Source organism: Pinus tabuliformis, chromosome 3_2 (genome assembly GCF_031772625.1).
Source record: "Pinus tabuliformis cultivar Carrire ecotype Pingquan chromosome 3_2, CPIR1, whole genome shotgun sequence".
In the NCBI taxonomy this organism is placed as follows: Eukaryota; Viridiplantae; Streptophyta; class Pinopsida; order Pinales; family Pinaceae; genus Pinus; species Pinus tabuliformis.
In genome coordinates this window covers 59,983,721-59,999,956 of record NC_142302.1, presented here as the reverse complement: position 1 = coordinate 59,999,956, position 16,236 = coordinate 59,983,721, and positions in this window count along the sequence as shown.

Below are 16,236 nucleotides of genomic sequence, written 5' to 3'. Positions count from 1 at the left end.
GGCATCAAAATCTTTTGAGAACAATAATAAAGGAAAGAAGAAACTGAAATGGAAGGAGAGGAAGACAAACACTGTAAAGAAGGATAAACCTTCATGCACTCATTGTAAGAAGGAAGGACACGATGAGGCACACTGCTGGTCTTTACATCTAGAAATGAAGCCTAAGAAGTTCGGGGGTAAAGAGCGAAAGAATGCTGCTACTATTCAGAAGGAATTGGGGTCAGACTCAGGGGACGAAACAACGGTTACAACCACAAGTATAAAAGGTAAAGATTCTGAAGCATCTACAAGTAATTCTTCACATTCTGTTGATAATGAAAGTAATGAGAGGAAAATAAATGAGCTATTTTATATTAGAGTCATTTCCAAGCACACTAAAATTGATACTTTATTTGATAGTGGGTCACAAGTAAATTTGATTTACGAAACAATTGTAAAGGAGTTGGGTCTAGAAACAAAACCTCATAAGAAGCCATATCCATTAGGTTGGGTGTGTGATAAAACAAAGCTACAAGTTACGAGACAATGTAAACTTCGGTTTTCTATTGGGTCAACATTTGTAGACGAGGTTGAGTTAGATATAGTCCCATTGGACATATGTGGAATTGTTTTAGGGAGTCCATACTTGTACGATAAAAAAGCTATCTTCTATCGAGCTGAAAATAAGTATCAACTCACTAAGGATGGAATTGAGTATATTGTAAGGGCTCATAAAATTAAAGATAACTTCTCTCTCATAAACTCAGGACAGATGAAAAGAATAGTTAATTCAAGTAAGCAATTTTTACTAATGATTGTAAAGGCAAAGGATCTTGATAAATCTGATGCATTCCAAGGCTGTAATCCTAGACAGAAAACGGATTTAGTTAAAGTTGTTTCTGATTATAATATTCTGTTTAAAGAGCCTTAGGGGCTTCCACCCAAGCGAGAGATAGCACATGATATTTATTTGCAGCAAGATGCTCCACTACTTAACATTGGAATGTACAGGTTATCAGCTTTAGAGAATGCAAAGATAAAGAAGCAGGTACAAGAGTTGCTCGATAAAGGGTTTATACGACCAAGCACATCACCGTGCAGATCACCAATTGTGTTGGTGCGAAAGAAAGACGGTTCGTGGAGAATGTGCATTGATTTTAGAGCACTAAATAAAATTACGATCAAGAATCGTTATCCTCTTCCTCGTATTGATGATTTATTAGATCAATTAAAAGATGCAGTTTACTTTTCTAAATTAGACTTGCGAAGCGGCTACCATCAGATCAGAGTTGCAGAACAGGATGTATGGAAAACTGCTTTCAAGATGAAGCAAGGACTTTATGAGTGGTTGGTTATGCCTTTTGGCTTAACTAATGCTCCTGCTACATTTATGCAAGTCATGAATGATGTATTTAGACCATTTATTGATGATTTTGTAATAGTCTATTTAGATGATATTCTTGTTTTTAGTAAGACTTGGGATGAACATGTAAAGCATGTAAAGCAGGTTTTAGATGTTTTAAAAAGAGAAAATCTCTATGTGAAACTGTCAAAATGTGAATTTGGCAGGACATCTTTGAATTATTTGGGTTATATTGTAGGGGGTGGTGAATTGAAGATAGATCCCTCTAAGGTTGAAGTCATTGTGAACTAGCCTAAGCCCAAATCTGCTACAGAAGTTAGAAGTTTCTTAGGGGCAGCGCAATATTGGAGAAAGTTTATTGCTAACTTTTCGTTGATTGCAGCTCCTTTACATGATTTGACAAGTGTGAAACATGTGTTTCAGTGGGGAGGAAAACAACAGAAAGCCTTCGACACCTTGAAAGAAAGGATCAGTACAACGACAGTACTAGCACTGCCAGATCTTCAACATCCATTTGAGATCGAGACAGATGCAAATGACTATGCCATAGGGGCAGTGTTGATGCATCACAAGAATCCTATATGTTTTCATTCTGAGACATTTACATCTGCAGTAGTTAACTATCCTACATATGATAAAGAATTGTATGCATTAGTACAGAGTGTTAAAAAGTGGAAACATTATATAATGGGTAAAGAAACAATCATACAAACAGATCATCAACCACTTCAATATTTACACTCACAAACTAAATTGCAACAATCAAGACATTATAGGTGGATGGGTTTTCTACAACAATTTCATCTTATTATCAGATATAAGAAAGGCATACATAATAAGGTTGCAGACATGTTATCAAGACCAATCATAAATGCATCTACTATACTTAAGCATAATTCAGTAATTCATGAAAGTTACATTGAACAATATGCTCAAGATACAGATTTTAAGGATGTATATGCAAATTTAAGTCATGGTAAACAGGTAGAAGAATTGGATTATTATATAAAGGACCAACTCTTATATCATTTGGGAAAGTTATGCATTCCACAAACTGAAAGAGTTAACATAATTCGAGAAGCACATACTTCTCTCATATCAGGTCATTTTGGTGTAAGTAAAACAGTTGCACAATTGCAAAGGTTCTGTTATTGGCCACGAATGCATGAGACAGTTTCTAGATATATCAAAGGATGTACTATGTGTGCTACAAGCAAGCCAAGTAATAGAAAATTAGGCTTGTATACTCCACTTCCAATTCCTTCTCGTCCTTGGGAAAGTGTTTCCATGGATTTTGTTGGGGGATTGCCAAAGTCTAGAAAAGGTCATGATTATTTGTATGTAGTTGTGGATAGGTTCAGTAAGATGTGTATTTTGATACCTTGTAATAAATAGGTCACAGCTGAACAAACTGCAAAGTTATTCTTTCAAAATGTATGGGTTCATTTTGGGTTACCCACTTCTATTGTATCTGATTGAGATTCTCGATTTGTTGGGAAATTTTGGTCAAGTCTATGGGAGTTAATGGACACAAGGTTAAAGAAGAGCACAACATTTCATCCACAAACAGATGGTCAAACAGAAGTGGTCAACAGGACAGTGATACAGTTGCTTCGAGGATATTGCAGCAAGCATCCCAAACTTTGGGATGAGCATTTGTGTTATGTGCAACATGCTTACAATCGTGCCAAACATTCTTCTACTCAGAGGTCTCCTTTTGAGACTTGTTTTGGTTTTATACCAAAGTCTCCCTTGGATTTTGTCTTTGGTAAAGACATAGCAGTTGATGGACACAGTGATGTGGACAAAGCAACCAAGTTCATTGAACAAATCTAGGAAATTCACGAGGCATTACAAGAACAACTAGAAAGAAGCCAAGCAAAGTATAAGGCACAGCATGACAAGCATCGAGTTGAGCATAGTTTTCAAGTTGGTGATCAAGTCTAGTTATACATTAGAAAAGAAAGACTGCAAGGGGAAGGTAAAAAGTTGAAACCAATTAGATGTGGTCCTTTCAAAATACTTGATAAAATTGGTGAAAATGCTTTCCGCCTAGATCTACCAGCTTATATGTAAATCTATTTAATCGTTAATGTTGAAAACTTGAGGTTGTATGTGTTATGCTCCTATACCAATAGGTGTCATATTTCATGATTGACTGGTTGAAACCCCTGATATGTTCATCCTTTCCCTGCTGTAAAGGTTTTCATATTGTGAGAAAAAAAAAAATTAAAAAATGTAAAGAGGGTATACCCTAAAAGAAAAATCAAAGGGTAAAAAGATAAATGGTCAAAAGAAAAATGAAAAGAATTGAACCCCAAAGAAAAGGACCAGGAAAGTGTGCAAGTTCAAATGCCACTACTATTTCATTTTCAGTGAATAAAGTACCATGAACAGTTTGTTGATCTTTTTACCAAAATTGATGAATGGCCAAATAGCTTAATCCTGGCCAGTTCATGTTTGAATTTCCTGTTTTAGAGATAGAGAATAGAAATCTGTCCAAACTGTTTAAACTTGGCAGATAAATAGATTGGTAGAGAAGCAAAGGAGTTCAACGGTTCAATCTGAGCCCTTGGAAGAAATAAGTGCAGATTTAGATAGGCTTATCATGTAAAGAAAAGAAAAACTGAAAAGGGTTTTCCAGACCAAGTGCACCCAAAGAAAAATAAGAAAAATGTTAGATACACTAGGCTGGGTAGGCAGTTTTGGTGTCGCTGTAAGAAACTTGTGATAGGTTTTGTCTCTTAAGATTTTCATCTTGCTGTTAGCACAAGTACCATGGCAACTGTTTGGATACTGATCAAGCAAAGCATGATTAACTCCCCTCCATCCTTTTCCCAAACCACTTACTAATCTCCCTCAGAGATATTGGGATCTGCTTAATATCCCCAAATCACTCCATCTCATTTCATATAAAGCCTAAGTAAAACCCCTTTTACTTAGGAAAATGTACAAATATCACAAAATCCCTCTTTTTCCCTATAGCCTAAGTTTATCACTTAGAACTTCCCATTTCATAAATCATATTAATTAAACTCTAACTTTATTATATAAATCCTTTGTGAAATAGTACCCTTCCCATAATATGTATATATATACAAAACCCCAAAACTTTATTATTCCCATCCCCGGCTAAACTATAGCCATATATCATTGTTTTAATGGAATTATAGGTTTTTTTGAAACGTTATAATAACCACCCCGCGTACATAAGGGATTAATTAACCCCACGTTAATTAATAACCTAACTAAAATACCCCGCCAACCAATCAAGGCAGCTCCAATATGAATTTTTATTACTTAATACTGGGCCCCTCGCGCTGTAACCATCTGCCACCTCCCACGAGCGCCCACCATCCGATCGGCGCATTCCCATCGGACGGCTGAGATCCACATTGCTAGCCCTCTATCCGCTGAACTTTACCACCCGGGGGATTGGTGGTATCATCGCCCGTACTAGGATGCGTGGCGCATTCCTGAGCTGCTCGCGCCCCCCCACTGAAACCACATAATCCTATAAGCGGTGCGGGGTAAACCACTTACCGCCCTCCCGTTGACCCATCACTGACATCATCTCTCCACGTCACCATCCCGTACCCTCTGCTATGCGACAAAATGTCCCGTCATGCTGACGTTATCTTCCAATAAATGCCAAAAAATGCCCGCCAAATCTATTTTCGTCAAATAAAGGATAAAATGTCATTTTCACCCCGATTTTCTGCACACTGTACTCCATGCAAAACACGTCCGGTCGACTGTTCGAGAAGTTATCCCGCCACCCGGCCAAGAAACTCCAGCGTCGTGCCCGACAACCCGCCATTCAACCTGCAAATTCGCAGTTTTACCTCTGCAATCTAGGTATTTATCCGTTTTCACCCTACATACCTGCAATTTCACTTTTCCACAAGAGAATTCTACCTGAAAAAACCAACTTTGAGTTCATATCGGTCTGTTTAATCTAAAAAGGGACTCCTAGACCTGCTGTTTAGCCCAATTTTCCACAGAAAGCCCAAACTCCTGTTTGAAAACACAAGAAACAAACATGGAAGCCCCCATAGCCCTGAATGTCGCGCCCGCAAATGCACCTCATAAAGACTTGAATTATCTACCTATGGCCGATAGAGATTTCCAAATAAAAGACCCATCTGGTGACGAGAGTCATCTTCAGACCTTCTGCCAGATAAGGGATAGCTATTTAAGCAACTCTGACTTTTTTGGACTGTGGAAATCAAACCTTCCCATGTACTTCCAGCCCTCAGTCCATGTTTTCCCAGACATCACCAGTGCTGTGCCAATTATGACCCTGTTCATAAAGCTGTTATGTCTCCTTCCAACACTATCCTTTTTTACATAACTGCTGAATCCATCAATGAGATGATACATTTCCATTCCACTGAACCCCTCGCTCGTCTTTCCATGGGATTTTTGCTTGAAAAATCCTCTCAATTGCCCAATTTAGAAATAACTCGTATTGCCCAGATGTTCATGCAACCAAACTGCCAGCCCCAAGGCCCTCCTCACTATTTACATGTCTGGTTCACTGAGACTGGAAAACTCATTCTTGACATGATATCCTTGATCTTGGGATTTAGGTCCAGTGAATATGTGGATGAAATCACCCTAGTTCTGTTATCTATCTTTACTCCAGGGCAACCCCCTACTGTCAAGTATGACTATGTCACTTTCATTGCTGACAAAATCCATGCTCAATTCATGAATTTGGAAAGGGAAGGAGTGTTTAAATATACATCTTTCATATACCATCCGCTGTTATATTATCACCCAGACAATTTCCCATTTCCCATCAGGAAATTAGACTCAAAGGGAAATCAGAGGTCTATGATCTTTTGGAGCTCAGTCTTCCATAACTGTGACTCTCTTTATACCTATAGTGAATTCATTGATTTGTTTGTACACCCAACCTCCACTCTGTTGATAGGAGCTCCTCCTCCTAGAATTACTGGTGATATGAAGAAAATTTTGCAGCTGTCCAAACAATACGGGATAGGTGACTGGTAGCTCTACCAGAATCACACTGAAATAAGAAAATATGGATGTGAATTATGCCCATTCAAGTTGCCTAGGTATGTGCCTATGAGGTTATTTGCATTAGAATATTTCAGGCAGCTCATCTGTTCAGACTTAACCCACTTCTGTAATGTAAGGAAGAAGGCTCAGCTGAGAATCAAAAGCCAGTTGGGCCCTTATGTCATCCATTCTAGGGATGCATGGAAAGAGGCTGAGAACATATTAGAAAACCACCTTAAATTCAAGAAGAGTTTTGAGTGGGTACCATATGACCCATGTAGTTTCATAAGTGACAGAAGGGTAAGAAACAGGTTATCAGTGTATGTACATCATAAGATCCCAGAAATTGAGCAGTATGCAAATTAGGAAGAATGGGTAGAAGGAACATTAATAGAGGAAATTAGTGAACAAGAAAAAATGGAAAAAATTATGAAAAATCTTGAAAAAACCCTTGACCTGGACTCTTTTGGACAGGTATCTTTCAAAGGGCCTCAACAATCAGGAGTTGGGATATCTTCTGCTGGAACTTTTCAGCAGCGTGCACAGGGAACCAGCGCATCAGTCACGGGACTTCAAAGGTCAAAGAGGTAGAAACTACAGAGCAGCCAATAATGACTGATCACCAAGGAGGGTCTAAAGAGCAGGAACAAGTACAAATTCCTCCTGCCCAAACCAGAGCACCAGAAATTCCAGCATTACAAACTCCTCTAAATGAGAACAAAAGCAAGAAAAGAGACCGATAAGAGGCCACACCTATCAGTGGACCTGCAGAACAGCCAGGAGCAAAGAGGCAAAGACTGAATCCTCTGTCTGAAGAGGAAATCATTGAAGAAACAACAAAAAGTCTAAGAGGTGAGAGGGTAATCAGCCACCAGACTTCCCCAGTGGTAGATACGTCAACTAGCTCACATAGGCAAGAGCTAGAAAGGCAACATAGTGTTGAAGTATCATCTTCCAGGCCTCAAACTAAACAGCCCTCTGACATTAAACGGACTTTCACAGAAATTAAGGCCAGAAATGAGCCTATAAGAATTCAAATGTACAATCAATACTTGAAGATGGCCCCTTCAAACCAGCGAAGACTAATGTCTGCATATGACATCAAAGAGGGTAAAATGATAATGAGTTATTTTAAGCCTAATGTACAACAACCCCAGTCTGCAGCAGATTATATTAGAACAAATCTGGAGGTCCTAGCTAAAGATATTCATCCAATGGACCAAATTGAACTTCACAAGCAGACTGGGGAGATGGTTTATTCTACATTGACTGACAAAGAAATGTTGGCCCATTAGTTGCAAAACTCCTTGGACAACACAACTGCTCAGTTAGATTGGGAAAAATCTTCTTCTCTGGCCAAGAACAACAGGATCAAATCTTTAGAAGAGATCATCATGGAACTGGGACATGACCCCAAAGATGCCAAAGGCATAAAGGCCCTAATCAAGAAGAAGGAGGAGGACATTGCTGCCTTGAGGAAACAACTCAAGCTACCTCCCTCAAGACACCTTTAGACTGCGGAAATTATAGAGCAGAAATCAGAAGAAGACATGATGGACTTGCTCATGAAACTCAATGAAAGGTTAACTGATACAGAGCAGGAATTAGAAAAGGCATTAAAAGAGAAGCAGGGAGAGTCGACCTCCCAACCACTTGAAGTAATCCCTATAGTCACAACTGCAGTCCCCTCAACAGTTGGATCAACATCAACTCCAGATGTCCCAGCGGCCCCAGCAGCGGTAATCATAGGTACAGAAACAACAACAATAGCACCAGGGAAAAGTACAAGTATGATCACAGAAGAATTGATAAAAGCCATGGAGGAACTGAAACTCCAAGTGTCAGAGCTGAAACAAGTAAAGGAAAAATTGGCAAAAGTAGAGCAGAGTTATGATAAATCCAAAATAAGTGTGGCAAGAGAAGATAAGAGAGGTTAAAGCATTACAGAACAAAGTGAGAACATTAGAGAAGGATCTCACTATGGATAAGCCTCTGGCAGAAATCAAAGGAATTCTTTGGACCAACATCACTCAATCATTAAGTAATGTTTGGCCATCTATCCAGGCAGAGTAGATTGACTTAGTGAATGCAGGACATGGGGAAATTCAAAAGACAAGAGCTTTATTGGGACAAATGCCTGATCAAGCCAACCGGCTCATTCATTTTTTGAATTACAGAAATAAAGAACAGCTAGAACAACTCCAACTCGGCATCCCCGACAGAACAGGCACCATTCTGGATATCAGAGTTCTAACCAAGAAAAATTTAATGCAGAATTTAGAAAAAAGATGCCAAGATATGCAGGTAGAAATTAATTCTTTCATGCAAAGATTTACAGTGTTGCAAGATAAAGGGCTGCCAAGTCTTTTAGGAAATAATGATAGGCTTATGAGACACGCAGATTATGTACATAAGTTGAACACATTTGCTGTTGATCAAGTTAATTCATCAACAAGTGCTTCAGGAGCAAGAGCACTCCCCTCAGGCCAAAGTCTCTATGATAATTTGGAGAATTTAGTTTATATTGAACATGAAGTAAAACCTCTGTTTCATCTCCAGCCTAATTTTTTTAGATATACAGAAGCTGATGAAACACTGAGGAAACTTCAGAGACATAAATTTCCAGAGCAACAATGGTGGGAAGACATGTTGGGGATTTTGTAAATTTCTCTTCGGTAAAACGCACATTTTGAGTTATTTTTGTCCGCGGTAAGATGAACAGAGATGAACAAGGATCAAGCGTGTCAGAATATATCGGATCAGGGTCAAAGAAAGTCCGGCCAAGGTGGAATAACCAGCACAGAGTACCAGTGGAAGACAACTGTGAACCGACTCGCAGAACCTACCTCCGGTACATCTAATAAAGAAGGAGCGGCTAGCACAACATCAAATTTATTGTCTCCATGTTTCCGAGACTGTTCGTCTCTATCTCTCGTAAAAGAAGCATTAATTATCACTAGATATTATCTCCATCAGATATTTTGTAAGATATTTTGATATTTTGTATAAATACCCCCAAAAACGAAGTATTTGGGGTTGGTTGGTTGAGAAGTATTCTCAGACTTTGCTGTAATACAGAATTTTGGAATAAAAAAGGTTGTTGGAACCATTTTTGTCTGGCCTACTGGATAAGGAATTGATGCTAAGGACCACGTTACAGAATTCTTGAATCGTCTTATGGATCAATACGTCCTTTCTAACTTGTGTTTACAGTTTCATTGTTTTCTATATCATCTATGTTCATGATATAAATAGTAGAGCAAAAGAGTAATTTAGAATTTGCTTGATTGCACTCTGTCTTCAATCTCTATTATTTTATGTGTTTTCCTCAGAATTAGTATAAGCAGTGAATTCTTAATTGCTCCTGCTTCCTGTTTATTTCATGTTGTCTATTTGCTAAGGAATTCTTAACTGCTCCTTAACAGTAGGCATCCATTTTCCCTCTGTCAAATATGATGAAGGATTCTTAACTGCCCTTCACCCATTTGACTCCATTCCATCTGATTTCAGCCTTTAAGTTGTTCCATGTTTGAGTACCTTGCTCTGTGATGCCACCCTCTGTTTAGAAACTGAATCCAGGAAGCTATCCTTCTTTGACTCCATCATGCCCAATGGACTGAAACTCTTAAGTTTTACCTCACTGTTCTGTTGAATCTCCATCTCTCCAACCAAACTCAAGACAAAACCCTTGCACTTCATAGCTAGTCTAATATACCTCAAAACAAAGTTAAATCATAAAGAGAGAGCCCTCTCTGGATGCAGATTGGATAGAATCTATATCTAAAAGATTGGTCTGTGGTTATCTCGGCCGTATTCCCTTTCTTACAAATTTTGGGAACAACCTGAGTGATGACATCATTGGCGACTCCACTGGGGACCTGGATAATTGTTTGTCACTGTTTATCTCATAAGCGACAGATGGAGCTTGAAGTTAGCCAGGTAGCCTTTGAAACTGCTTTTGCGTTGCAATTGTAGGAATAAATAAATGCTGATTCAGTCTATCTCCAGTCTAGTTTATGCTTTGAATAGTTGTTTCAAATACTTGATCAGTTCTTTGTTTCAATAGATCTTTAGGAAACTTCATAATCCCCTCATCTAAAAATTCCTAGAAGATACTGTTAAAGTTGTATTGTTAAAACTATTCCAAGAAAAAACCAAAAACATACTTAGAAACTGGCTCCAAAGAAGAAGATCTGTTACACCAGATCAAATCCTGATCCAAATCCCCCACCTGTCTTTGAAAATCCTAATTTGATTCCTAAGAGCCTTAGAAGTCAGGAGAGCCCAGAACATTCTGCCTGTTCACACCTTGACAAACATTTGCAGAACCCTATCCAATCTGAACTTACTTCTGGAAAAGCACCAATCATTTCTGCCATTTTTGTAGCTTCTTCAATTTCCCTATCAGCACCTCAAACTATCCTTCCCATTCCTACATCTACAACTTACATTTCCACTGCTATCCCTGCCCTTCCAATTGTCACTCTTATATCTGCAAATATGGCAAATCGATATGCTCCCCTGCAATTACCTACAAATCCGGGGTCCATGCCCCGAGATTATCAAAGTAAAATCACCTATTTTGATGGCACTGGCACTTACACAGCTCAACAACATATCAAGAAAATGACAGGTTATTTTGAAAGCTATGAGACTGATGATGATGATGTCAGAATGAAAGTATTTGTTCAAAGCTTAACTGGAGATGTTAGAACATGGTTCAGAGCTCTCCCTGCAAACACTATTAACGTCCTAGAATCTCTTTATCAGACCTTCTTGAACAGATGGGAAAAGAAGAAAGATCCTCTCCACATTTTATCAGAATATGAAAACTTGAAAAGAGGCCCACAAGAAAATGTTCAAGATTACTGTATAAGATTTAATAATGTATACAATGCTATTTCTCAGAATCTCAGACCTCCTCCAGAGTTGGCTTTGATCAAATTCCCTGATGCATTTGACTCTGATATGGCATACCAGCTTAGGGAAGGAGCTCCTCGAAGCTTAGAAGACATGTAGAGTATAGCTGTCAGTGTTGAGGCCATCCTGATTTCTAAAAGAGCTCGAGCCAGAGCTGAAAGAAGAACACCTTTCAAAGAAGAAACTTCTGCATTTGAACAGAAATTAGATGCTATTATAAAAGGAATGGATAGGCTTGGTGATAGAGTAGAAAAAATTGAGAGGAAATCCCCTTGGGATGGTCAACCAAGCAACACTGGGAGAAATCCAAATTTCGGAAAAAACCAGAACCGTAATATTGGAAATACTGGGACTGACCAAAACATTATGCCCCCATTCCAGGAAAACTATGCTGAAGCCTCAACTTCTAGTGAACCAACGGAAGACACTCAAATCAACTTAATGGGTCTCAATAGTGAACAACAAATTTTCTTGACCCAAGAGGACCAAGAAGCTCACACTGTTAATCAATTCCAAACTCAATCAGGTGAATCATTTGATTTCAGGGAGGGATATGATACAGCCATCTACGAAGTCCACAAGCAATACAATTTGAGGAGCAGAAGAGTAGAGGTCCCTGAGGTCAATAAACAAAAAGATACCAAGCAATCTAACAAAGCCAAGATCAAAAACCCCCCTGTACAAACCCTTCCTAGAATAGGTCCTAACCCAAATAATCCGACAGTTGAAGATATATCAGACAATCAACAAACCACCGAACAACCTTCCACTTCTACTCCTCTTAAAGGAAATGTAGAAGAACCTTCAGAAATTGACTTGGAAGCAACTTCAGCCCATAACACCACTCCTGAAAAAGAAAAAAACACAGAAAATACAGCAAAAAAAGAGAATCTCACTGTCCGAAATGCAAAAATTCAATCAGAAAAACCTTTCAATCTTGTGACAGAAATAGGCAAATTAAAGATAGCCATTCCATTGTCAGAATTGGCTAAACATGATGTCTATAGAGATCAAATTAGCAGATCACTCCAAATTTCAGAGAACAAAGATTCAGTAAATCTCTTTGATGATCAGTGTGAATTAATTTTTGGCCCTGAGGTAAACAGAAAATCAGTAGATGGAGGGGTCCCTCCTTTCTACGTGAGCCTGAACATACATGATAAAATACTTCATAATGCCATGTTTGATTATGGTGTTTCTCATAACTTAATGCCTAAATCTGTAATGGAGAAGTTGGACCTAGATATTACCAGGCCATACAAAGACTTGTTTTCTTTTGACTCAAGCCAGGTCAGATGTCTAGGATTGATCAAAGATTTATGTGTATCATTAGTTCAATACCCTGCCAAGACCATTTTAATGGACGTAGTGGTAGCTGATATTCCACCAAAATACGACACGTTGTTGTCTAGATCTTGGGGTGCAAAGCTCCAAGGATCTTTACAGTTGGACATGTCCTATGCTACCATTTCAGTATTTGGTCAACCAAAGAGATTGTATCGAGAAACTCTAATGAAATACGCAGTAACTAGTTAGGAGAAACCCGAGAATTTTCCCATCTACTCCATGCACTCTGACATGGACTCCTTCATTCTATACAATGTTGAAGTTAATCCTCCAACTGATGTCAAGGTTTTAGAATTTGAACAAGAAGAAATTTTAAACCAAAAGCCTTGCTTTCAAATTCAAGAAATTTTTGTGAACAATCATATATCAGACACTCAAGAGAAACAAGATGAAACTAAAAAGCCAAATTTCCCTAGCAAACAAATTTCTGAAACTCCTGATACCAATTGTAAACATGAAATTCTCTGGTACTTAGAATTTGATGGTTCAGTTAATAAATTAGGGGCAGGAGCAGGAATTTGGGTACACAATCTAGAAAGTGATCATGCTGAAGGGCATGCTTACAAATTAAATTTCAGATGTACCAATAATATGGTTGAATATGAAGCCTTGTTGCTAGGACTTAAATTGATCAAAAGTTTAGGGGCAGTTAGGGTATCAGTTTTGGGAGACTCTGATTTAGTCATTCAACAGACAAAAGGAAAATTCCTCACAAATGACCCCAAATTAAGATCTTACAAAGGAGCAGCAATTGAGATTCTCAATACCTTTCTGGAAACACAGCTTGCCAAAATTCTTATATGTACATAAGGAAGCTACAGAAAATTTTGAAAAACAGTGAAGAAACTTTACCCTTTTTTGTGCTGCCTCATTTCAGTTTATCAGAGATTGCAGAAGAAAAATTAGAAGCAGAAAAGACAAGAACAAAAAATCCAAGCAGATTATCCAAAGAAGATATGCAGTTGTTTGAATCAGCTCAAGAATAATGTGTATATTTTGCATGATTTTTTGTACAGTTTTCTACTTTCAGCAAAGGAAGATTTCAGAGCACAACAAGAGTTGCTCATAAGGCCATCTGACCTGCTGTTCTTGACTTTCCACCAAGGAAAGCCATCCCCAAGTAGAGCCAGTGTTATGCTCCTATACCAATAGGTGTCATATTTCATGATTGACTGGTTGAAACCCCTGATATGTTCATCCTTTCCCTACTATAAAGGTTTCCATATTGTGAGAAAAATAAAAAAAATTAAAAAATGTAAAGAGGGTATACCCTAAAAGAAAAATCAAAGGGTAAAAATATAAATGGTCAAAAGAAAAATGAAAAGAATTGAATCCCAAAGAAAAGGACCAGGAAAGTGTGCAAGTTCAAATGCCACTACTATTTCATTTTCAGTGAATAAAGCACCATGAGCAGTTTGTTGAACTTTTTACCAAAATTGATGAATGGCCAAATAGCTTAAGCCTGGCCAGTTCATCTTGGAATTTCCTGTTTTAGAGATAGAGAATAGAAATCTGTCCAAACTGTTTAAACTTGGCAGATAAATAGATAGGTAGAGAAGCAAAGGAGCTCAACTGTTCAATCTGAGCCCTTGGAAGAAATAAGTGTAGATTTAGATAGGCTTATCATGTAAAGAAAATAAAAACTAAAAAGGGTTTGCCAGTCCAAGTGCACCCAAAGAAAAAGAAGAAAAATGTTAGATACACTAGGCTGGGAAGGCAGTTTTGTTGTTGCTGTAAAAAACTTGTGATAGGTTTTGTCTCTCAAGATGTTCATCTTGCTGTTAGCACAAGTACCATGGCAACTGTTTGGATACTGATCAAGCAAAGCATGATTGACTCCCCTCCATCCTTTTCCCAAATCACTTACTAATCTCCCCCAGAGATATTGAGATCTGCTTAATATCCCCAAATCACTCCATCTCATTTCATATAAAGCCTAAGTAAAACCCCTTTTACTTAGGAAAATGTACAAATATCACAAAAACCCCTCTTTTTCCCTATAGCCTAAGTTTATCACTTAACGCTTCCCATTTCATAAATCATATTAATTAAACTCTAACTTTATTATATAAATCCCTTGTGAAATAGTACCATTCCCATAATATGTATATAAATACAAAACCCCAAAACTTTATTATTCCCGTCCCCGGCTAAACTATAGCTATATATCATTGTTTTAATGGAATTATAGGTTTATTTGAAACCTTGTAATAACCATCCCGTGTACATAACGGATTAATTAACCCCACGTTAATTAATAACCTAACTAAAATACCCCGCCAACCCATCAACGCAGCTCCGATATGAATTGTTATTACTTAATACTGGGCCCCCTGCGCTGTAACCATCTGCCACCTCCCATGAGCGCCCACCGTCCGATCGGCGCCCTCCCATCGGATGGCTGAGATCCACATTGCTAGCCCTCCATCCGCTGAACTTTACCGCCTGGGGATTGGCGGTATCGCCGCCCGTACTAGGACGCGTGGCGCATTCCTGTGCTGCTCGTGCCCCCCCAACCGAAACCACATAATCCTATAAGTGGTGCGTGGTAAACCACTTATCGCCCTCCCGCTGACCCCTCGCTGACGTCATCTCTCCACGTCACCATCCCATACCCTCCGCTACGCGACAAAATGTCCCGTCATGCTGACATTATCTGCCAATAAATGCCAAAAAATGCCCTTCAAATCCATTTTCGTCAAATAAAGGATAAAATGTCATTTTCACCTTGATTTTCTGCAAACTGTACTCCATGCAAAGCACATCTGGTTGACTGTTCGAGCAGTTATCCCGCCACCCGGCCAAGAAAATCCAGCGTCGTGCCCGGCAGCCCGCCATTCAACCTGCAAATTCGCAGTTTTACCTCTGAATCTAGGTATTTATCCGTTTTCACCCTACATACTTGCAATTTCACTTTTCCACAAGAGAATTCTACCTGAAAAAACCAACTTTGAGTTCATATCAGTCTGTTTAATCTATAAAGAGACTCCTAGACCCACTGTTTAGCCCAATTTTCCACAGAAAGCCCAAATTCCTGTTTGAAAACACAAGAACCAAACATGGAAGCCCCCATAGCCCTGAATGTTGCGCCCGTGAATGCACCTCATAAAGACTTGAATTATCTACCTTTGGCCGACAGAGATTTCCAAATAAAAGACCCATCTGGTGACGAGAGTCATCTTCAGACCTTCTGCCAGATAAGGGATAGCTATTTAAGCAACTCTGACTTTTTTGGACCGTGGGAATCAAACCTTCCCATGTACTTCCTGCCCTCAGTCCATGTTTTCCCAGACATCAATCACCAGTGCTGTGTCAATTATGACCCTGTTCATAAAGCTGTTATGTCTCCTTCCAACACTGTCCTTTTTTACATAACTATTAAATCCATCAATGAGATGATACATTTCCATTCCACTGAACCCCTCGCTCGTCTTTCCATGGGATTTTTGCTTGAAAAAGCCTTTCAATTGCCCAATTCAAAAATAACTCGTATTGCCCATATGTTCATGCAACCAAATTGCCAGCCCCAAGGCCCTCTTCCCTATTTACATGTCTGGTTCACTGAGACTAGAAAACTCATTCTTGACATGATATCCTTG